Source organism: Fragaria vesca, linkage group LG5 (genome assembly GCF_000184155.1).
Source record: "Fragaria vesca subsp. vesca linkage group LG5, FraVesHawaii_1.0, whole genome shotgun sequence".
Classification (NCBI taxonomy): domain Eukaryota; kingdom Viridiplantae; phylum Streptophyta; class Magnoliopsida; order Rosales; family Rosaceae; genus Fragaria; species Fragaria vesca.
The window spans coordinates 3083886-3095070 of record NC_020495.1 but is presented as its reverse complement, the minus strand read 5'-3'; the positions used below and the strand labels follow the sequence as shown (position 1 = coordinate 3095070).

The 11185-nt window shown below is 34.3% G+C and overlaps 2 protein-coding genes across 2 annotated transcripts in view; both read right to left on the bottom strand.

Annotated features, from left to right (window-relative positions):
• The window catches only part of LOC101295527 (disease resistance protein At4g27190-like), a 13592-nt gene extending 6683 nt beyond the window's left edge, over positions 1 to 6909 (bottom strand). The window contains exons 1-3 of the mRNA XM_004300853.1: positions 6211 to 6909; positions 5301 to 5396; positions 5096 to 5182 (exon numbers count right to left, since the gene is read on the bottom strand). The gene's annotated coding sequence lies outside the window, so the exon portion shown is untranslated. The remainder of the gene's footprint in view (positions 1 to 5095; positions 5183 to 5300; positions 5397 to 6210) is intronic.
• A 27-nt stretch (positions 6910 to 6936) lies between these two features.
• Positions 6937 to 11185, bottom strand: part of LOC101302835 (50S ribosomal protein L7/L12-like) — a 23413-nt gene continuing 19164 nt past the window's right edge. The window contains exon 3 of the mRNA XM_004298900.1: positions 6937 to 6968. The gene's annotated coding sequence lies outside the window, so the exon portion shown is untranslated. The remainder of the gene's footprint in view (positions 6969 to 11185) is intronic.

Here is an 11185-nt window from a genome sequence, read left to right as displayed (position 1 = left end):
AAAAAAATTAGAATGTCTAATGAGTGAATAAGAGGTGTAATAAGTAATATATTGAAATATATGTGAATTATATAACGGGGCGGATCCGTGGCAATCTAATTTATAGTTACAATTTATACTCCTGATCTTATCCGTTAAATTTAATAACAATATACGGATGAGATTAAAGACAAGGTTATAAATTGTAACGGACAAGGTTATTTTGGAAATTTGAATAGAGGTGTCGAGAGCATGAGAGGTATACTGACCAAATTTAGAGGTCCCAATATAAATTGTAACGGGCAAAGTTATTTTAGAAATTTGAATGGAGGTCTAGAGAGTAAATGCTTATATTTAAAAGTAAAATGGAGGTGTCGAGAGTATGAGATGTATACTGAGCAAATTTAGAGATCTCAATAGCTGCCCTCAAACAAGTTTAGTCCTTTGATCATTGAAACTTCCATTGATCATCTCAAAAAAGAAGAAAGAAAACCTTCATTGGGGATTTTCTTAAGTACCAACCTATTTAGCGAGACTGAGAGAGGTAATTAGGGTTATGAAAAAAATAACCATAAACCACATGATTTTGAGATGTTGATTGGCTTTGTTTGTTAACTTTGGTTTTTTTTTTTTTTGTTCGGTTTGGTTTTTACTGTACTGAAACCAAAAACCGTACTGAACATATTTGGTTTGGCCTAATTTCTTTTTTCCGCTGCTTTTTTTTTTTTTTCTGTGCTGTTTTCTCCTCAGTTTTTTTTGGTTTTCCGTTTCAAAGTCCCACCCCTAGTTGTGATACCTACATTTACATATATAACAACAAATTTTATCTTTTTGGTAAAGATAGTCATTACTTGGGTAATTTTTGTTTTATTAGAAGTAATTACTCAACTTATAACAATTTATAAGTTTATGAACAACTTGTTACCGTTATAGTAACTTGGTTTAATTATATGTAAATGTGTAAAGAAAATATAGTATTTGTAGTTAATGTTGTAAATTACATTCAATTAACTTGTATTTTTTATTCAATTAATGGTAAAATAAGTGCATGAACCATTTTGAGGATGGTGATGTTGGTATGCCGGCATGGTCGGCCACCGGAGATGGCTAGTGGCGGTTGGAGATGGGGTGTCCAAAGTCTTGGGTGTTCATAGCTGATGGGCCCTTCTTGGGCCTAGGGCCTAGGCTCATGCGTTTAATTGTTATGCATTTCCCTTGTTTAGAATAAGGGCTTATAATATTACACTATGTGGTTATAGGCTTAGGTGTGGTACTGTGTGAGCGGAAGTTTGCTAACAGGTTACTATCAAATTGTGTATCAAATGATCTTTTTTGCTCTCTGTACGTAAGGCAATGTCGATTCACATTGTAATATTTACATGTGTTATGAATGAAATCATTAATATTTTGATTAAAAATATATACATATATATATATACAGCCCTTCTCGGCTGCGGACGTCTGCACCAAAGTTTTTGGTGCGGATTTCTATTTTTACACCACTTCCCGATCGAATTTCCTCAAACTTCCTTCTAGACATATCTAGATCATCTTGTGTAGATCATCTCTGCAAAATTTCAACCAATTTGGTGATTGTTAAGGCCCTCAAAATCGAAAAAAATGGAGATGATGAACCGGACAAAATTCAGTTCGTCAGATTTGTTTTTTCGATTTTGAGGGCCTTAACGATCACCAAATTGGCTTAAATTTTGCAGAGATGATCTACACAAGATGATCTAGATATGTCTAGGTGGAGATGAGGAAATTCGATCGAAAAGTGGTGCAAAAATGGAAATCCGCACCAAAACCATTGGTGCGGACGTCCGCACCTGATCAAGTCTGTATATGTGTGTATATATATATATATATATATATACCAAAACAAATTTACCATATTTTATACACTATTTACATAAAGTTAAACAAAATTACAACATTGAGAATAACAGTTACTATAACAAGCCCAATATCATTTGGTCTAGTGGTATAATCTCTATTTCATAAGTGGGATGTCGTGAGTTCGACTCATAAAAGACTCGTTGTAGCATTTGAGTTGTTTAATTGATAAGAAAAAAAAATTACTAGAGCAAGATTACAAACAATACGACTCAACATTACTACTTTGACTAAAACTATGTTGTCACATTTGTAAATGTGGGGTATCAATTTTTCTATTAGAAATAAAAATTATAGTAGGTCTAATCTAGAGCATCCTTTTCTACTCACCAAACGATATTGGTTGTTGATATGAGAATATATAAAGGTAGGAGTAGGACTAGATTAGCTCGAGCCCAAACTAAGTCACACCAACCCGTTCACATCTTTGTAGAAGACTAATAGTGTTAGTTGCGGTGTACGGGAGTCGAAAAGGATTTTGTTATAAATTTGTTGTTACAAATGTTTGATTTTCAATGAAAAATATTTGAGTTTGTTTCATTTTAATTATTTTACTTTTCTCGCTCCCACATTGAATTCGACGTCAAGGTCCTAAATTCTACCGACATCGGGTTTGCGATGTGACATATAACATATTAGCTTTCCTTTGTATATCATGGGAATGCCAAAGTTTAAATTTAGGAGAAAATACTTGTAACATCTTATACTTTGCACCTAAAAACAGTTATGTCCCTCAGTCTTTAAATTAAACTGGTATACCCCTATACTCTTAATTCTCAACAGTTTTACCCTTTCCGTTAGTTGACCATCAAAAGAGACCGTTAAGTTGCTAAAATGGCTAAAACGCCCCTATTAGAAATCAAGTTTATTTTTTCCTTTCTCTTTCATAATTTTTTTCTTTCTTTTTTCTTCTTTTTCCTATAAAAAATCAATATATCTTTTCTATTAAAAATCAATTTTACTTTTTGTACTGAAAATCAATTTTATTTTTGTATGAAAAATTGATTTTATTTTTCTATTAAAAATCGATTTTTTTTCTATTTCCTAATTATTCTTTTTGAGAGAGAAACAGAAGAAGAAAAAATAACAAAAAATAATTAGAAAAGAGAAATATCAAAAAATTGAAATTTTTTGATTTAACTATCAATACTCTTTCGGATAGTTCTGCAAGCAGCTGCAGAGTTCAAGTCTTTGGCTTGTAACTTTTGTGTAACAGCGGTTATATTTTGAGAAAGTATTATGGCCAATAGTTTATGGGCACGTACAACCAAGCTTCTAAAAGGCCTCGCCTAGGCTCTAGACTGCAACAAGCCGCCTCGTTTTTCTTGCCGGCCTTTGTGTTAGGCTATGGGCGATTAGGCGGCCGCCGAGCCCGCCTAGACGCCGTCTTGCCCGCCTAGGCTGCTATGCTCTCCGGTTAATTTTGTTTTCTTTTGTTGGTGAGATTGTTATATTGTGGGGAGTATGAGAGTATAATAGTTAATGTGTTTAAAGATAGAAGTGTGTATGTTTATTGTTGTTGTTGCTCACTTTTACGGGAAGTTATGCTAAATTTTAGCTATAATTTATTTTATAAATGGGTCTGACTAAATTTATGTTGAATAATTTATCCATATTTGATCGTTTTCAAATATTAAATTATATAAAAAATATTTTTTTAATTAATAAATATCAAAAAATACAAATCGCTTAGTCCCCGTTTAATTCTCCTCTAGGCTACGGGTTACCGCCCGGCTAACGTCTGGCACCTTTTAGAACACTGCGTACAACAAACTATTGACTGTAGCAAATTAAAAATTATCTCCTCCCTTCTCTCTCTCTCTCTCTCGCGCCTTAACCCTAGCCTTCATCACTTTCTCTGATGACGGCGGCGGGTCTGGGGTTAGAAGCGGCCGTAGTGGTGGAACTGTTGATGATGGCCTCGGCCGGATTCTCGTACCGAGGTGGTCACATCCATCTATATTCTCTCTTCCCTCTTCTCTACAAGCTGCGATCTTAGTGGCTGGGGCAAATTCATTGGTGGATTGGGGTACCCGCTTCGGTTTCCCTAGGTGGTGGTCGGCATTTCGAGCGGCTTGGGTTGACAAAGTTGGTGCCAATCCGAGCGGCTCTGGATTTGAGATTGCGCAAGTCAATTGGAGCGGTGGTGATCGGGATTTCGTTCTAATTGCTGATTTCTCTAGTTTGGATGAAGGGTTCGATCGGTTGATGGCTCCATATTCCACCTCTTGGCTGGCCTTTAGGGATTTCAAGCCAGCAATTGCGGGGATGACTGATGGCGTCAGGCCTTGCGGCGGCGGAAGGTTTATTGACATCCCAAGGGAGCAGCAGACTGGGCGTGGATTCTGCTCTAGGGCATGTACTTTGGGCCTAGGCCTGAGTGTCGGAGTAGAATGATTTTCGGCTCTTCTAAATAATTTAGTCCAGAACAAAAAAGTTTTTATAGGTCTTTTAACGCGTATGATTTACAATATAAAAATTGCATAGGTAGCTTCTATTCCTTAGGTAGTTTTGCACGGTTTAATATCTAACGGCTACCCGCGAGGGTGTGTCGCATTTATGTTGTATTTCGAGTTTTTTCATCAATATATATAAAGCAAACGTCCATTTATATAAAAATAAATAAATAAAATTGTTTTTAAATAAGGGTATTTTAGTCATTTTATTAAGTTAACAGTCACTTTCGACCGTTAATTAACGGAAAGAGTAAAACTGTTGAGAATTAAAAGTATAGAGATATACCAGTTTAATTTAAAAACCAAGGGACATAACTTCACGAAGTGCAATATAGAAAATAAGCAAAACCTATATTCGAATATATTTCTATACCATTTCTTTCTATATCATTATCTATATATATATTATATATATTAGAATATTAGAAATAGGAATATTAGAAATAGCATATTATCTAGATTATAATATCTATTATGATATAGATAATATACGTAATTTAGTTAAATTTATATTTAATTAAATATAAAATTTCTTTTCATTTTTAATTTTTAGGTTAAGTATAGAGTGGTACAAGTAATTCCTCCTTAAATTTATTATTAATATTTTTTTTTTTTGAAAAAGAAAAAAAAACGTTAAATGAGCTAACTATGAAATACAATTTACACGAGATTAGATCTTTGATGCTGCAAAATCGAAAGCAAAAATAAAGAAAAGAGAAAAAGAGCAAACTAAAATTGAAGAAGGAAAGTAGAGCACACAGTACCTTGGCTGTTTTAGTAATGATGAATGAATGTGGGTATAGATGCTCTTTCAAATTCTCTGATTAAAACAAGAACGGTAGAAACACAATCTGTATTTGTGAAAAGGGCCATAAGAACAAAAGAAAGACAAAAGTGAAGATTCTAATTTTGGACAGAACATTAGAAGAGAAGTAAATAGCAAAAACGATGTAAAGGCTAGCAACTTACAGTTTGTATTCGGTAATATGACCTATGAATGCAGGGTATGTCACTCCTTCAAATTCTCCGCTTAAACACATAATAGGATACAAACGGAGTCCACATCTGAAAAAGACACAAAGACAAAGGTAAACAAAAGGATGAAGGGTTTAATTTTCAGTATATATTATAAAAAAAAATGAAAAAAAACTTAACAGTAAATCAGGAGTTCAGCAGAAATAAAGGCCAGAAGTACTAGAGCAATAATCAAAGGAAAAATGAAACAACAAGCCACAAGTGTGCAGGCTGCTGGGGAGAGTTAAATGAGAAGAGAAATGAAAACAGAGGACGAAACTCGATCTTTGGGTTTTAGATATCAAAGACGATGGGTGGCTAAATAAGGGAGATGGCTTGGATGGACAAAACAAAAGGATCGAAGCCAAGTCTCGAACAGATTGGATCGAAGCCAAGTATTTATTTATAAAAGGGAAACTTCAAAACTAACGTCACATGCTTTGCAACGTAATTTGCGGGGACTTAATACTTAATGACTGTAATATATGGTAGAACGTTATGTCTGCAGTAGTTGCCTGCCACTCTCAATAATGAACTCAATAATTAAATTTAATATGTGAATCTCGAGCATATTAATTTACATACAACCTTGAAATTCTCAAGGTTTTTTTTTTTTTATAATCAAAGTAAAAAAAGTTAGTGTATTAAGAGCATATGCACCGCTAGCAAACAATCATACCAAAAAAACATGATCGTTACTTTTGGACAGAACTTGCGTAACCATATCTGGTCACCCAGAGCTGACCAACACCACTAATAAAACGGCACGTGTGTAAAGTGAGAATTGAGAAGAAAGCAATGAAGATCTAGAGATAATACTTCTCATCTCGTCCGATCAAAATTTCAAAAAGACGGTGACATTGACCTTCAATCCGACGACTCTAAGCGGCTCGAGTCGTCACCTTCGATGGCTTTATCACCTTAACCACCGAAAAGCTACAATGATGCCGCCACCAGCTCCTATATTTCAAACTCTCTTGTAATCCCAATCATCGTGATCATCACGGCAGATCTGATCAGGATCAAGCAGGGAGTGTTCTCCTGGTCGGCGTCTTATGGCGACGTCTCAAGAACATCCTGGTCGGCGCTTCTCGTCATCCTTGTTAGCTCTGTCGTCGTCTGGACTGTCCGGGAGCGAGAGAATAAAGATTCCGACGGAGGCTGCCAGAATAACAATGTTGGAATCGGAAAAGAAGTGTTGTTGGAGTAGTTATCGTCGATGAGGTGGAGGAGGAGACGGCGGTTGACGACAAAGGAGAGGGGTAGGAGACTATGAAGAGAGGCGCAGGTTGATTTGATCAAGCAGCGCAATTATCTACTGCTCTTTCATGCTTTATCCTGAAGTTTTAAATTGTACACGTGGTGCTCTATTAGTGGCCTTGGTCAACTCTGGGTGACCAGGTCTGGTTACGCAAGTTCTATCCGTTACTTTTTAATGCCAAGGTTGAATGCAGCGGGAAGAAAGATGGAAACAACAAATACAAGGACAGGTCCCATCACCCACCACCCACCACCACCAAATCAGAGAGAAAGAGCAGTAAAATTTGTTTGCCATAGCGATAGCTATCAAAAGGCGAGACGCACGACTCCTGCCGTAACCTTTTTTTTTTTTTTTTCATCTTTCTAACAGTAAACTAGTTACTAATCAAATTTCAGTTTATAAATACTTCCATTACATAATATCTTACACATTTAAAGATAAAAATTAATAAATAAGAACAAATTATTATATTGTTTCCATGTGGCAATAACACATTTACAATTATAACCTTCAAACTTAAAAAAGTTAATTATAACAAAAAATAAGTCGGTCATAATTTATAGACACGGGTTCAATCTTGTGTGCTGCTACTGCCTAATAGAAAGGTGCTACTGCAGGCCAGAGCGCTGCTACTGTCGATTAAAAAGCTGCTACTATCGAGTAAAAAACTGGACTATAAAAGGAGTAACAATTTACATACAAGCTGAATAATCTGCTACTGTCGATCAAGGTAATGTCGATTGCTACTGTCGACTTCTACTACCAATGCGTCTGCTACTGCCGACTTATACTACCAATCTATCTGCTACTGACGACTTCTATTACCAATTTGTCTGCTACTGCCTACTTTTGCTACACATCCCACTCTGATACTGCCTTCTTCTGCTACTCAACCCACTGCTACTGCCTCAACCAGTCTCCTCCATTTTCAATGCATTACCTCAACCCAATCATATAGCTCCATTTTCAATTCGTTGTCTCCGTCTGACCTCAACCCCCCATTGCTACTTAGACGCTCAACCTAATCATATACCCAATCCTAAACCCCAAAAATTCAGTGACAATTGAATTGAAATGCTTTGAACAAGAATCGACTCAGCTTCCTTCTCGACTGTGTCGACTGCTCATGTCGTTGGCCTCTGATCAGGTGACTTTAGTAGCAGATTGGATTTTGACGACGGTGGAAGACTGAGGAATATGTACAGTGAGAGGATCGGTGGAGCCGTCGTCGTCGGGGAAGAGTTGTCGTCGTTGAGGCGGAGCCGTCGTCGTCGAGGTAGAGCTGCCTTTGCAGTCAAGGCAGATTCGAGGTAAATCCACCGTCGTCGTCAAGGCAGATCTGCAATCAACGTTGAGGAGCCAGGCGTCTTCGACGAGCGTTGTCTGTCATATATGGGCGTCGCAGTCGAGCGTCTTCCGCCGATGTTGGTACGACAGAGAAAGTAACAAAGAGAGAGCTTCTGAAAAAAAAAATTCAGAGAGAAAGGACGAGATATGTGGCAATGTGGAGAGAGAAGAAGATAAAGGATGAGGTTTGTAATTTTTGATTTAGAGTTGGGCAATTTAGTCATTTCAATCTACAACTCGGGTCAGGCCTGTTGTTATTATTGTTGGGCTTGGGTTGATGCCCTAATCTGTATAAGAAATATTAAATATTTGTGTTTTTAAATTTGGTAAGTTCCTTGTATGTAATTTTCTCTTTTTCTAAATCTGGCGCATGTGTTATACGCGTCTAATAAAAAAAAGGGCCCAACAGCTACAGAGCCGTTGAGCCGTTTCCCATTTATGGGCTACAACATGACGCCATGTCTAATGCAACGACTCCTCAGTCCAACGATTATTTTTTTTAATTACCCTGAAAATTGCAAAATAAACACCAAATTTTTTCCTATAAATACCTCTTTTCTTTTTTTTTTACAATTTGCACCACTTTTCTCTCATCTCCTCTCATCTTCTTCCATCTTCCCTCACAATTTCTTTAAATGTTTTTTGAAAATGGGTTCTAGTTGGCTTCCCTCCGAAGAGTTACAATTGTGTGTTTCTTGGGTATGACAATCCACTTGCAACATCACCGGCCGATATCAAAACAAAGACAATTTATGGAAGAAAGTTCATGATGATTACGTCAAAAATTGCTGTGGCGATCTTGAAAATCTTCTAGCCGAACCTCGTACGAAAGTTTTGTTTAAATCATATTTTTCGCGCTTAAAAAAATTGCTCAAGAAGTGGCATACATGTCTATACAAAGCAAGAAATTGTGCGGCTAGTGGGACGAATTTGGTAGATGAGGTATGTCTAACCGTTTTTTCTTCATGTATGGTTTTTTTGTTTAACATATATTAAATTTTTCCATTAATACATTTTGGGTCCAGTTCAAGGAACATAAAATTTGACATTATTTTTTACACTTGTTTTTATCTTTTAGATCTAAGCTAATCTAATGGCTGATATTAATTGTCAGTATGATTTGGCAAATGACATAGCGATACTATTATTTTCCAATAAAAAAGATAAGTAAATCAAACAATTTTTTTGTTAAGGAAAATAAAGAAAATTATACAAGATCGAATGAGAAATTTTAAACACACTCATAATCTCTTAATACACACCTCTTACTTAATACACTACCCATCTAGTTTTTCATTTCAATATTATACTAAACACACATCTCAAACTGCCTAAAATACCCTCAATATCTAAAACTAATAATAATATGTTTAATTTAATATAATTATTATATATTATATTATAACTCTCTTATGTTTCTCTTTTATTTCTATTAGATTTTTTTGATCGGGTTAGAAATTTTTTCTTGATATTTTTCAATTTATAATCAAAAGAGTAATATATATTATATTCGAACTCAAGATCTCTAATATGACATCAATATGGTAGAATTTAAAAAAAAATATTGAACATACATAATTTTTCAAAGTTAAGAAACTAGTAGAAGTCTTTTTAAAAAAAAAAAACCTAGTAGAAGTACAATGGCATAAAAACTAGTTTTTAGTCTGCAAAATAAAAACTAAAGTTGATAAAAAAAACAAATGAATATGTCAAATCGGTAAATAGTACATGTGATTACGACAATAGTCAAAATTCAGGCGATGAATTTTGGAGAAGAAGTTTTTATTTCTTTTCTTTTGATGCGTAGTAATAGTGGAGAAGAGTTAGGTTTTAGGAAAGAGGAAGTTTTTTTAATTTTTTTCTCCTAATAATTGATTGATGTTTTTGTAATTAAACATACCTATAAAACCTGATATGAAATATAAAATAATAAGGATGTGTATTAAGAGATTAGAGGTGTGTATTTAAAATTTCTCGTTTTATTAACACATCCCTAAATGCTACATACACATATTTTTTTTTATACAAATTATATAAGACTTTGTGGGTACGTAAAATTACTAAAAAGACATTCATTTCAAAAGTAAAGGAACTTAGTTGAAATAAAATACTTGTTTAAGACGTTCATATTAACTATTGTACTTCAAACATTTTTTAATTTTTAGCTTGAATCGAGTACCAATATTTTGACCCCACATATATATATATATGAATATTATGCAATGGTTCCTAAGAATCGATCAATTTAGTTTTACACATGATTGAGCTGAAAGTTCCGTTAAAGACTTTAATAATGTATTGTTTTGTTTTGTTTTAATTCGGTAGGCTCAAGAAATCTTAAAATCAATTTGAGTAAGAGGCTCTTTGAGAAGAAAATTTGTCGAGGAAAATTGATGAGAGAAGATGTTAACAAAAGGAAATCTTTCGAGGAAAATCTTAACAAGGTGAAACCATTTAGAGAAAAAATAAAAACCTTCGAGGAATATGTCAATGAGGTAAAACAGTACAAAAAAATATGAAACATTTTGAGAAAAATCTCAGTAATGTGAATTTTTCTTTTTTTGAATAAATTGAGTAACCAATCTAGAAAATATGTGAAGTGAATGTGTTATGTATTTAGTAAATAAGTAGTGTAAGTTAAATGAGACTATTGTAGAAAGTTTGGGTATGTGTATGTAGTAAAATGTTAAAATAAGAAAGTTAATAGGTGGTGTATCAAGTATAAGATATGTATCTAGTAATTAGGGATGTATTAATAAATTTTCTCAAATTGAATTGCATAAGAACACCAGATGCATTGGAGAAAAAGAAAATCCCAGATTCAAGAGTCCTACTCCTTCTAAAAATATACCCTAGCCTACACCATCTTCTTCTTAAAAAAAAAAAAAGAAAAAAAAAGAAAAAAAAGGGAAAATAAGAGTTTAGAGAGATATTGTTCGTTCTAGTATTTGATTCCATCCTATGTATTCTAAAAGCAATGAATTGGATATTCCTTAAGTTCATATTCTCGCATCGAAGGTATTAACATGATTGATTGAAACCATGTATTGTTAAAGGTATTCAATTAAGAATAAGATTAATTTGGTTGTTCAAAAGCAAAGATTAGATGTGAATTTTGAATTGTTTTATAGAAAATTTCATATAAGTCTACCTTGAGACATTTTCTTCTGCATAAGTCCATCATAACATTTTTACCTATAAAAGTCTAATTTGCAGGCTCAATTTTTTTTAT